Below are 13,968 nucleotides of genomic sequence, written 5' to 3'. Positions count from 1 at the left end.
AGCAGAATTGCCATCCTTTTCTACATCCTATCTCACAAACGGCAGAATAAAAACATTTAAAAAAAAGTCCTACATGTCCCCCAACTACTCTGCTAAATCCCCTCTGGCTTCGTGGCCGATGGTTCAGGGTCCCTGATGGTTATTATTCACTTTGCAGCTATAATATAAAGGTGCTGCCACAAGGTGACTGCAGCCCAGTGCCAAGACTGGAGGAGACCTCCTGAGCATCGGTGCTGGAGCCGCAGGGGATTTCTCATTTCATACTAATTATTTTTACATTTTCAGAAAACCCTTGTAGTGTCTGTTCACACGCACCAGTTTCGCTGCTGATTGATCTACAGTGTTGGCAGGAAAAATTCGGCTTTTTGGCAGCCTTTTCACTTGCATTTTTGTTTCCCCTAAAAAACAAAAAAACACTGCAGAAATGCTGGAAGACAACAGCAACATAGTAACATACAGCGTCGGACTGGAGCACCTTGGGCCCACCAGAGAAAATCATTCTTGGGGCCCACAATGTAGCTACATAGAAATAGATACAAGACCACCAATTGTGCGGTAAAAAGCGCTAATATCAAGGTATAATATAAGGTAGTTCACATCTTAATAATGTAGCAAGGGTTGGGATAGCCCCCTCACAAAATATAATGTAGCCCCCCAGGGCCGTATTTAGAGTTTCTGCTGCCCTAGGCACTTTTAGCGCTGCCTCCCCTTTTGGTGAGTATGACACTATCGGCAGTGACTTTGGCAAGAATCGCTGATGTGAAAGTCGCCTTTTGCAGCAGATCGGGCAGTTTTTCTGCATCTGCCGCGTAACGGATCACTTACGGCAACACTGCGTTCGGCCTCATTCATTCCCTATGGGATTTACGGCACTTGCCGTGATCTGGCAAATGTGGTACCATACCTCCCAACTTTTGAAGAAGGGAAGGAGGTATAAAGTTTCCGGCGCGCGTAGTGCGCCGCGGCAAATTTTAGGCCACGCCTCTGACCAGACCCATTTCACAACTCGTCACACCCATATCCACGTCCCAACCGCAGCCATTTTGCACTGCTGATCACACTGTTTTATATAGAATAATTATAAGCAAACAAAAATATGGCCACACAGTGCTCCATACTGTATAATGGCCACACATGATGCTCAATACTGTATAATGGCCACACACAGTTCTTCATACTGTATAATGGCCACACATGATGCTCCATACTGTATAATGGCCACACGATGCTCCATAGTGTATAATGGCCACACATTGCTCCATACTGTATAATGGCCAGACAGTGCTCCATACTGTATAATGACCACCCACACATAGTGCTCCATAGTGTATAATGGCCACACAGTTCTCCATACTGTATAATGATCCCACATAATGCTCAATACTGTATAATGACCACAAATGATGCTCCATACTGTATAACGACCACACATGATGCTGCTCCATAATGTATAATGTCCATTGGCCACACATGATGCTCCATACTGTATAATGACCCCCCCTCCTGTATGCATGGCTCATCTCCCTCCTATCCCATATACATAGCTCATATTACCCCCTCCTGTATGCATGACTCATATCTCCCCATGTATGCATGGCTCATATCCCCCCCCTGTATGAATGGCTCATATTCCGCCCTGTATGCATGGCTTATATTCCCCCCCTGTATGCAAGGATCATATTCCGCCCCTGTATGCATGGCTCATAGTCCGCCCCTGTATGCATGGCTCATAGTCCGCCCCTGTATGCATGGCTCATAGTCCGCCCGTGGAGGCATGGCTCATATTCCACCCGGTATGCATGGCTCATATTCCCCCCTGTATGCATGGCTCATATTCCACCCCTGTATGCATGGCTCATATTCCCCCCGGTATGCATGGCTTATATTCCCCCCTGTATGCATGGCTCATAGTCCGCCCCTGTATGCATGGCTTATATTCCCCCCTGTATGCATGGCTCATATTCCCCCCTGTATGCATGGCTCATATTCCCCCCTGTATGCATGGCTCATAGTCCCACCCTGTATGCATGGCTCATAGTCCGCCTCTGTATGCATGGCTCATAGTCCGCCTCTGTATGCATGGCTTATATTCCCCCCTGTATGCATGGCTTATATTCCACCCTGTATGCATGGCTTATATTCCCCCCTGTATGCATGGCTTATATTCCCCCCTGTATGCATGGCTTATATTCCCCCCTGTATGCATGGCTTATATTCCCCCCTGTATGCATGGCTCATATTCCCCCCTGTATGCATGGCTCATATTCCCCCCTGTATGCATGGCTCATATTCCCCCCTGTATGCATGGCTCATATTCCCCCCTGCATGGATGGCTTATATTCCCCCCTGCATGCATGGCTTATATTCCCCCCTGCATGGCTCATATTCCCCCTTGTATCTGTATGCATGGCTTATATTCCCCCCTGCATGGCTTATATTTCCCCCTGTATGCAGGCTTATCTCTCCGCACCCGATCCTGCTCCCGCTCGGCGCGCCGGCTTATGTCCTCCTTCATCCCCCCCCGTCCCTCATACTCCCCTGTCCCACTGCACGGCCGTGCTGACATCCCTCGCGCTCTGTCCCGACTCCAGGCGGCGGCGCCGGCGCAGCACCTTCTTCCTGCTTGAGCGGTCATGTGACACCGTTCATTAAGATCATGAATATGCGCATATTCATGATCTTAATGAGCGGTGTCACATGACCGCTCGTTCAGGACGAGCTGCAGTGCAGACGCCGAGACCATCGCTGGAGCGGGGTGAGTATTTAAGGCGGGCGGCGGTGGCTGGGGGGGGGGGCCCTGGAGCGGGGCCCACCGGAGGATTCTCTGGTTCCCCGGTGGGCCAGTCCGAGCCTGGTAACATAGTTAATAAGGTTTAACCCCTTTCTGCCATTAGACGTACTATTGCGTCCATGTGGGGTGGGCTTTACTTCCCAAGGACGCAATAGTACGTCATATGCGATCGGCAGCGCTCACGGGGGGAGCGCCGCCGATCGCGGCCGGGTGTCAGCTGTTTATCGCAGCTGACATCCGGCACTATGTGCCAGGAGCGGTCACGGACCGCCCCCGGCACATTAACCCCCGGCACACCGCGATCAAAGATGATCGCGATGTGCCGGCGGTGCAGGGAAGCACCGCGCAGGGAGGGGGCTCCCTGCGGGCTTCCCTGAGCCCCCCGCAGCAACGCGATGTGATCGCGTTGCTGCGAGGGTCTCACCTCCCTCCAGCCCCGGATCCAAGATGGCCGCGGATCCGGGTCCTGCAGGGAGGGAGGTGGCTTCACAGAGCCTGCTCAGAGCAGGCACTGTGAAGGCTGCAGCGCTGCATGTCAGATCAGTGATCTGACAGAGTGCTGTGCAAACTGTCAGATCACTGATCTGTGATGTCCCCCCCTGGGACAAAGTAAAAAAGTAAAAAAAAAAAATGTCAAATGTGTAAAAAAAAATAAAAAAAAATATTCCAAAATAATGAAAAAAAAAAAAAATATTATTCCCATAAATACATTTCTTTATCTAAATAAAAAAAAACAAACAATAAAAGTACACATATTTAGTATCGCCGCGTCCGTAACGGCCCGACCTATAAAACTGGCCCACTAGTTAACCCCTTCAGTAAACGCCGTAAGAAAAAAAAAAAAAAAAAACGAGGCAAAAAACAACGCTTTATTATCATACCGCCGAACAAAAAGTGGAATAACACGCGATCAAAAAGACAGATATAACTAACCATGGTACCGCTGAAAGCGTCATATTGTCCCGCAAAAAACTAGCCGCCATACAGCATCATCAGCAAAAAAGTAAAAAAGTTATAGTCCTGAGAATAAAGCGATGCAAAAATAATTATTTTTTCTATAAAATAGTTTTTATCGTATAAAAGCGCCAAAACATAAAAAAATGATATAAATGAGGTGTCGCTGTAATCGTACTGACCCGAAGAATAAAACTGCTTCATCAATTTTACCAAACGCGGAACGGTATAAACGCCTCCCCCAAAAGAAATTCATGAATAGCTGGTTTTTGGTCATTCTGCCTCACAAAAATCGGAATAAAAAGCGATCAAAAAATGTCACGTGCCCGAAAATGTTACCAATAAAAACATCAACTCGTCCCGCAAAAAACAAGACCTCACATGACTCTGTGGACCAAAATATAGAAAAATTATAGCTCTCAAAATGTGGTAACGCAAAAAATATTTTTTGCAATAAAAAGCGTCTTTCAGTGTGTGACGGCTGCCAATCATAAAAATCCGCTAAAAAACCCGCTATAAAAGTAAATCAAACCCCCCTTCATCACCCCCTTAGTTAGGGAAAAATTAAAAAAATGTATTTATTTCCATTTTCCCATTAGGGTTAGGGCTAGGGCTAGGGTTAGGGCTAGGGTTAGGGCTAGGGTTAGGGTTAGGGCTAGGGTTAGGGTTAGGGCTAGGGTTAGGGCTAGGGTTAGGGCTAGGGTTAGGGCTAGGGCTAGGGTTAGGGCTAGGGTTAGGGCTAGGGTTAGGATTAGGGTTAGGGCTAGGGCTACAGTTTGGGTTGGGGCTAAAGTTACAGTTAGGGTTTAGATTACATTTACGGTTGGGAATAGGGTTGGGATTAGGGTTAGGGGTGTGTCAGGGTTAGAGGTGTGGTTAGGGTTACTGTTGGGATTAGGGTTAGGGATGTGTTTGGATTAGGGTTTCAGTTATAATTGGGGGGTTTCCACTGTTTAGGCACATCAGGGGCTCTCCAAACGCGACATGGCGTCCGATCTCAATTCCAGCCAATTCTGCATTGAAAAAGTAAAACAGTGCTTCTTCCCTTCCGAGCTCTCCCGTGTGCCCAAACAGGGGTTTACCCCAACATATGGGGTATCAGCGTACTCAGGACAAATAGGACAACAACTTTTGGGGTCCAATTTCTCCTGCTACCCTTGGGAAAATACAAAACTCGGGGCTAAAACATATTTTTTGTGGGAAAAAAAAAGATTTTTTATTTTCACGGCTCTGCGTTATAAACTGTAGTGAAACACTTGGGGGTTCAAAGTTCTCACAACACATCTAGATTAGTTCCCTGGGGGGTCTAGTTTCCAATATGGGGTCACTTGTGGGGGGTTTCTACTGTTTAGGTACATTAGGGGTTCTGCAAACGCAATGTGACGTCTGCAGACCATTCCATCTAAGTCTGCATTCCAAATGGCGCTCCTTCCCTTCCGAGCTCTGCCATGCGCTCAAACGGTGGTTTCCCCCAACATACGGGGTATCAGCGTACTCAGGACAAATTGGACAACAACTTTTGGGGTCGAATTTCTCCTCCTACCCTCGAGAAAATACAAAACTGGGGGCTAAAAAATAATTTTGGGGGGAAAGATTTTTTTTTTTAATTTTCACGGCTCTGCGTTACAAACTGTAGTGAAACACTTGGGGGTTCAAAGCTATCACAACACATCTAGATGAGTTCCTTAGGGGGTCTAGTTTCCAAAATAGTGTCACTTGTGGGAGGTTTCTACTGTTTAGGTACATTAGGGGCTCTGCAAATGCAATGTGACACCTGCAGACCATTCCATCTAAGTCCTCATTCCAAATGGAGCTCCTTCCCTTCCGAGCCCTCCCATGCGCCCAAACAGTGGTTCCCCCCCACACATGGGGTATCAGCGCACTCAGGACAAATTGGACAACAAATTGTGGGGTCGAATTTCTCCTGTTACCCTCGGGAAAATACAAAACTGGGGGCTAAAAAATAATTTTTGTGGGAAAAAATTTTTGTTTTATTTTTACGGCTCTGCATTATAAACTTCTGTGAAGCACTTGGTGGGTCAAAGTGCTCACCACACCTCTAGATAAGTTCCTTAGGGGGTCTACTTTCCAAAATGGTGTCACTTGTGGGGGGTTTCAATGTTTAGGCACATCAGTGGCTCTTCAAACGCAACATGACGTCCCATCTCAATTCCTGTCAATTTTGCATTGAAAAGTCAAACGGCGCTCCTTCCCTTCCGAGCTCTCCCATCCGCCCAAACAGTGGTTTACCCCCACATATGGGCTATCAGCGTACTCAGGACAAATTGTACAACAACTTTTGGGGTCCAATTTCTTCTCTTACCCTTGGGAAAATAAAAAATTGGGGGCGAAAAGATAATTTTTGTGAAAAAATATGATTTTTTATTTTTACGGTTCTACATTATAAACTTCTGTGAAGCACTTGTTGGGTCAAAGTGCTCACCACACCTCTAGATAAGCTCCTTAGGGGGTCTACTTTCCAAAATGGTGTCACTTGTGGGGGGTTTCAATGTTTAGCCACATCAGGGGCTCTCCAAACGAAACATGGCGTCCCATCTCAATTCCAGTCAATTTTGCATAGAAAAGTCAAATGGCACTCCTTCGCTTCCGAGCTCTGCCATGCGCCCAAACAGTGGTTTACCCCCACATGTGGGGTATTGGCATACTCAGGACAAATTGTACAACAATGTTTGGGGTCCATTCTCTCCTGTTACCCTTGGTAAAATAAAACAAATTGGAGCTGAATTAAATTTTTTGTGAAAAAAAGTTAAATGTTCATTTTTATTTAAACATTCAAAAAATTCCTGTGAAGCACCAGAAGGGTTAATAAACTTCTTGAATATGGTTTTGAGCACCTTGAGGGGTGTAGTTTTTAGAATGGTGTCACACTTGGGTATTTTCTATCATATAGACCCCTCAAAATGACTTCAAATGAGATGTGGTCCCTAAAATAAAATGGTGTTGTAGAAATGAGAAATTGCTGGTCAACTTTTAACCCTTATAACTCCCTAACAAAAAAAAATTTTGGTTCCAAAATTGTGCTGATGTAAAGTAGACATGTGGGAAATGTTACTTATTAAGTATTTTGTGTGACATATCTCTGTGATTTAATTGCATAAAAATTCAAAGTTGGAAAATTGCGAAATTTTCATAATTTTCGCCAAATTTCCTTTTTTTTCACAAATAAACGCAGGTACTATCAAATAATTTTTACCATTGTCATGAAGTACAATATGTCATGAGAAAACAATGTCAGAATCACCAGGATCCATTGAAGCGTTCCAGAGTTATAACCTCATAAAGGGACAGTGGTCAGAATTGTAAAAATTGGCCCGGTCATTAACGTGCAAACCACCCTTGGGGGTAAAGGGGTTAAGGAAGACTAAGTCCATCTAGTTCAACCCATAGCCTAACCCAGTGTTTCTCCAACTCCGGTCCTCAAGAGCACCAACAAGTCATGTTTTCAGTATTTCCTTAGTATTGCACGGGTGATAATTGCATCACCTGCACAGGCAATAATTCCATCACCTGTGCAATACTAAGGAAATCCTGAAAACATGACCTGTTGGTGGTTCTTGAGGACCGGGGTGGGGAACACTGGCCTAACCTAACATGCCCTAACATGTTGATCTAGAGGAAGGCAAAAAAAAAAAAAACGTGGCAAAGAGTAAGCTCCACATTGCTGAAAAAAATTCCTTCCCAACTCCACATACGGCAATCAGACTAGTTCCCTGGATCAACGCCCTATCAAGGAATCTAGTATACATAACCTGTAACATTATACTTTTCAAGAAAGCCATCCAGTCCCCTCTTAAATTTTAGTAATGAATCACTCATTACAACATTATATGGCAGAGAGTTCCATAGTCTCACTGCTCTTACAGTAAAGAATCCGCGTCTTATTATGCTTAAACCTTCTTTCCTCCAGACGTAGAGGATGCCCCCTTATCCCCATCTCAGGTCTATGATTAAAAAGATCATCAGAAAGGTCTTTGTACTGTCCGCTCAGATACAGTACAGACCAAAAGTTTGGACACACCTTCTCATTTAAAGATTTTTTCTGCATTTTCATGACTATGAAAATTGTACATTCACACTGAAGGCATCAAAACTATGACTTAACATGTGAATTATATACTTAAAAAAGTGTGAAACAACTGAAATTATGTCTTCTATTCTAGGTTCTTCAAAGTAGCCACCTTTTGCTTTGATGACTGCTTTGCACATTCTTGGCATTCTCTTGATGAGCTTCAAGAGGTAGTCACCAGGAATGGTTTTCACTTCACAATGTGCCCTGTTAGGTTTAATAAGTGGGATTTCTTGCCTTATAAATGGTGTTGGGACCATCAGTTGTGTTGTGCAGAAGTCTGGTGGATACACAGCTGATAGTCCTACTGAATAGACTGTTAGAATTTGTATTATGGCAAGAAAAAAGCAGCTAAGTAAAGAAAAACGAGTGGCCATCATTCCTTTAAGAAATGAAGGTCAGTCAGTCCGAAAGATTCGGAAAACTTTGAAAGTGTCCCCAAGTGCAGTAACAAAAACCATCAAGCGCTACAAAGAAACTGGCTCACATGAGGGCTGCCCCAGGAAAGAAAGACCAAGAGTCACCTCTGCTTCTGAGGATAAGTTTATCTGAGTCATCAGCCTCAGAAATCGCAGGTTAACAGCAGCTCAGATTAGAGACCAGGTTAATGCCACACAGAGTTCTAGCAGCAGACACATCTCTACAACAACTGTTAAGAGGAGACTTTGTGCAGCAGGCCTTCATGGTAAAATAGCTGCTAGGAAACCACTGTTAAGGACAGGCAACAAGCAGAAGAGACTTGTTTGGGCTAAAGAACACAAGGAATGGACATTAGACCAGTGGGAATCTGTGCTTTGGTCTGATGAGTCCAAATTTGAGATCTTTGGTTCCAACCCCCGTGTCTTTGTGTGACGCAGAAAAGGTGAACGGATGGACTCTACATGCTTGGTCCCCACCTTGAAGCATGGAGGAGGTGTGATGTGTTGGGGTGCTTTGCCAGTGACACTATTGGGGATTTATTGAAAATAAATAAATAAATTGAAAAATTGAAGGCATACTGAACCAGCATGGCTACCACAGCATCTTGCAGTGGCGTGCTATTCCATCCCATTTGCGTTTAGTTGGACTATCATTTATTTTTCAACAGGACAATGAACCCCCAACACACCTCCAGGCTGTGTTAGGGCTATTTGACCAAGAAGGAGAGTGACTGGGTGCTATGCCAGATGACCTGGCCTCCATAGTTAACAGACCTGAACCCAATCGATATGGTTTGGGGTGAGCTGGACCATAGAGTGAAGGCAAAAGGGCCAACAAGTGCTAAGCATTTCTGGGAACTCCTTCCAGATTGTTGGAAGACCATTCCCGGTAACTACCTCTTGAAGCTCATCAAGAGTATGCAAAGCAGTCATCAAAGCAAGAGGTGGCTACTTTGAAGAACCTAGAAGACATAATTTCAGTTGTTTCACACTTTTTTAAGTATATAATTCACATGTGTTAATTCATAGTTTTGATGCCTTCAGTGTGAATGTACAATTTTCATAGTCATGAAAATACAGTAAAAAAATTTAAATGAGAAGGTGTCCAAACTTTTGGTCTTTACTGTATCTGAGGGGACAGTACAAAGACCTTTCTGATGATCTTTTTAATCATAGACCTGAGATGGGGACAAGGGGGCATCCTCTACATCTGGAGGAAAGAAGGTTTAAGCATAATAAGACGCGGATTCTTTCCTGTAAGAGCAGTGAGACTATGGAACTCTCTGCCGTATAATGTTGTAATGAGTGATTTATTACTAAAATTTAAGAGGGGACTGGATGGCTTTCTTGAAAAGTATAATGTTACAGGTTATACATACTAGATTCCTTGATAGGGCGTTGATCCATGGAACTAGTCTGATTGCCGTATGTGGAGTTGGGAAGGAATTTTTTTCAGCAATGTGGAGCTTACTCTTTGCCACGATTTTTTTTTTTGCCTTCCTCTAGATCAACATGTTAGGGCATGTTAGGTTAGGCCAGTGTTCCCCAACCCCGGTCCTCAAGAACCACCAACAGGTCATGTTTTCAGGATTTCTTTAGTATTGCACAGGTGATGGAATTATTGCCTGTGCAGGTGATGCAATTATCACCCGTGCAATACTAAGGAAATACTGAAAACATGACTTGTTGGTGGCTCTTGAGGACCGGAGTTGGAGAAACACTGGGTTAGGCTATGGGTTGAACTAGATGGACTTAGTCTTCCTTAAACCTTATTAACTATGTTACTATGTTGCTGTTGTCTTCCAGCATTTCTGCAGTGTTTTTTTGTTTTTTATGGGAAACAAAAATGCAAGTGAAAAGGCTGCCAAAAAGCCGAATTTTTCCTGCCAACACTGTAGATCAATCAGCAGCAAAACTGGTGCGTGTGAACAGACACTACAAGGGTTTTCTGAAAATGTAAAAATAATTAGTATGAAATGAGAAATCCCCTGCGGCTCCAGCACCGATGCTCAGGAGGTCTCCTCCAGTCTTGGCACTGGGCTGCAGTCACCTTGTGGCAGCACCTTTATATTATAGCTGCAAAGTGAATAATAACCATCAGGGACCCTGAACCATCGGCCACGAAGCCAGAGGGGATTTAGCAGAGTAGTTGGGGGACATGTAGGACTTTTTTTTTAATCTCTTTTTATTCTGCCGTTTGCGAGATAGGATGTAGGAAAGGATGGCAATTCTGCTAATCTTTTCTATTATGTGACTATATGGCCCCCTTCACACAATCGTATATTACATTTTTCAAAGATGCCACGTGTGCCCTATTTAACCTACAGTGCTGCACTCATCTCCGTGTTTTCCCAGCAACACAGATGACAAGGGCCGATACAAGTCTATGGGTCCGTGTAAACATGCCGTACGTGTGCCATCTGTGTTTAACATGGAAAGTACGTGAGAAGCTTTGTAATTTAATTTCCAGTATCCATACCAGAAAAACACGGATGGCACATGATTGACACACGGATTTAAAACACTGGTGACACTGATATCTGTGTCAGTATTCCGGGTTTTCCAAGTCACCTTGTGAATAATTTTGCCCTTTGTTAAGATGGAGTTTGCGGTTTTTGTCTGCCCTACTTCCTGTTCATTTGTTTAAAACTAGGGTCAGGTGTCAGCCTCTTTGCTGGAGTATTCTGCTTCTGTTTACCCTTCAGCTCAGCTGCTTGTTCTACTGTGCTTCTACCCCTGGCTCTGGACATTCTCTGCCTATGTAAGTTACACTTGCAGTCTGTTGGCTTTGGACTTAACCCTTGGTTCACTCCTCCTGGTAAGAACTCTGTTTTGGGACTGTGTTTTTGGAACTTTGTTTCTGGACAATGTTTTGCTGCTTAATCCTTCATTTACTCCCCCCGGAGGGAGCTACTGGAAATTACACCAGTATATTACTTTAATGTGAACTTGTTCTAGACTTACTCGTGTTTATGCCACAACTGAGATCAACTTGAGAACTTGTTTCTGGACTTATTCGGGTTCATGCCACACCTGGGATTAACCTGAGGACTTGTTCTGGACTTCGCTGTGTTTACTACATACCTGGATTTGACTCTTTCTGCACCAACAGTGTTTTGGATCTGCACCACGTCACCCGTCACACTCACCTTGCCGAGGACTCTGCCCTAAGAACTCTTCCGATTTTCTGTATATGGTTAAGGGACTTGTTTTATTGCGGGTTATCAGTATATTGTTTTGAGTATTAGTGGTACAAATACACTATTTGCACTAAAGAAACCCGTCTCTCTCTGTTCATTGCCCCACGCTACCAGAATCCTAGAGTTCCTACAATAGTATTACAATCTGTGTAACATGTACGTGTTTTGTATGGACATGTGAAGGGGGCCTAACAGTGTTGGTGGAATATTTCAAGATTGGGGGCCCCACTTTGAATTTTGCCCAGAGCTCCAATTTGTCTAAAACCGGCCCTGCTCTTGACAATACCGCATAGATTCTCTATGGGGTCAAGGTCAGGTGAGTTTTCTGGCCAATCAAGCACAGAGATACTGTTGTTTTTATACCAGGTATTAGTACTTTTGGCAGTGTGTACAGGTGCCAAGTACTGCAGGAGAATGAAAGCATTAAGCTACTTACTGGTAGCGGCATTTTTCGGAGGCCCATGACAGCACTACGAGAGAGGGGATCCGCCCTTCAGGAACAGGAAACCTACAGATACAAAAGGGCGGTACCTCTCCCCATGCATCAGTTGTATATTAGAGCCTGAGAGGACTACCGCGGTTAGTAGCACACAAATATACATTATATACAGTTACTGTACAAAATAACCAAACATAATGAACTATATACCACACGAGAGACGTGTCTATCTCATTATATACATTATAGGAAGTGCAACCCCCACGTGAATAGGGAGGGAACTAAGGGTGCTGTCATGGGCCTCCGAAAAATGCCGCTACCAGTAAGTAGCTTAATGCTTTATTCGGACTCCCATGACAGCACTACGAGAGAATTACAGAGATGTAAACTACCTTAGGGAGGGACTATAGCCTGTAGCACCCTTAACCCGAAAGTGAGATCAGAAGAGAACCCCAAATCCAACCTATAGTGCTTGAAAAAGGTGGAAGGGGATGACCACGTAGCCGCCTTACATATCTGGTCGATGGAAACTCCAGATCTCTCAGCCCAGGATGCAGCCATGGCCCGAGTGGAATGTGCCCTCAGATTCTGTGGAACAGGACCTCCACCTGCAGTATAAGCCAGAGAGATAGCCTCCCTAATCCACTTCGCTAACGTGCACTTTGACACTCTAAGACCTTTCCTGGGACCTTGGAAGGATAGAAACAACGCCTCCTCTCTCTTCCAAGCATCAGTGACTGATATATATTCTAAGAGACATCTCCTAACATCTAACGTATGGAGTAACTCCTCTTTGGAATTAGAAGGATTAGGGAGAAATGATGGTAGAACTATCTCCTGAGATCTATGAAAATCTGAGGCCACTTTAGGTAAATAAGCTGGATCTGGTCTGAGGACTACTCTGTCCTGTAGAAACTCTGTATGGGGGAGAGCCTAGAAAGAGCCTGTATGTCTCCTACCCTACGAGCAGATGTAATTGCCACCAAAAATGCTGTTTTGAGGGATAGTAATTTAAGTGAGGCTGAATGTAAAGGCTCAAACGGTTCTTTAGTCAAGGCTGAGAGGACTAGGTTGAGATCCCAGGGCATTGACCTATTCCTGTGTATAGGTCTGGATCTACTAGCTGCTTTGATGAACCTTGATACCCAATAATTACCAGCAATGTTACAAGAAAATAGGGCCCCTAGGGCTGAGACTTGTACTTTTAGCGTACTCGTGGATAGATTTAGCTCTAGCCCCATCTGCAGGAATTCTAGAATCTGGTTAATTGGTAAACCCTCTTCGATATTAAAATTTGAAGAGGCCAGAAACTTCCTCCAAGTTCTAGAGTAGATCTTAGTTGTTATGAGTTTTCTACTCTTCATAAGGGTATCAATGAGATTTGGAGAAAATCCTCTGTTTTTTAACAGTGACCTCTCAAAGACCATGCCGTCAAATGAAGACCCTTCACTTGTGGATGGTTGATCGGACCTTGATGAAGTAGGTCCGGGATGTCCGGCAGTACCCAGGGGTCTTCCACCGACATGGTCCTGAGCCAGGAGAACCAAGCCCTTCGGGGCCAGAACGGAGCGATCAGTATGATTCTCGCTTGATCCTCCCTTATCTTTCTGACCACCAGAGGCAACAGGTTTAGCGGGGGAAAAGCATAAGCCAACCGGAAATCCCATCTGATCAGGAAGGCATCCACTGCCAGCGGATATTTCCTGGGATTCAAGGAACAGAATTTTTTCGCTTTTCTGTTGTCCTTGTTGGCAAATAAGTCCACCTCTGGATGACCCCACCTGTGAACAATCTGGTTGAAGATTTTTGTGTTCAGAGACCATTCTCCTTGTCTTAAGGTGTTTCGACTTAGAAAGTCCGCCCTTATATTTTCCTTCCCTTTTATATGTACTGCTGTTTAAGATAGAAAATGGTTTTCCGCTATCTGGAGCAGGCGGTCCGCTATTTCCATCAGGGACTCGGAGCGTGTTCCACCTTGGTGATTCACGTAGGCCACTGCCACCTGATTGTCGGAGAGGATTTTGACATGGTGACCCTGTAGATACACGAGGAGTACCTTAATTGAGGATTCAATTGCC

General features: G+C 44.6%; 1 protein-coding gene across 1 annotated transcript in view; it reads right to left on the bottom strand.

Moving 5' to 3' along the window:
- Window positions 1-13,968, bottom strand: part of PLD1 (phospholipase D1) — a 452,191-nt gene that overhangs the window by 262,746 nt on the left and 175,477 nt on the right. The window lies entirely within an intron of this gene.

Source organism: Ranitomeya imitator, chromosome 5, assembly GCF_032444005.1.
Source record: "Ranitomeya imitator isolate aRanImi1 chromosome 5, aRanImi1.pri, whole genome shotgun sequence".
Taxonomy (NCBI): Eukaryota; Metazoa; Chordata; class Amphibia; order Anura; family Dendrobatidae; genus Ranitomeya; species Ranitomeya imitator.
Note: the sequence above shows the minus strand (reverse complement) of the source record. Positions and strands in the feature narration are given on the sequence as shown.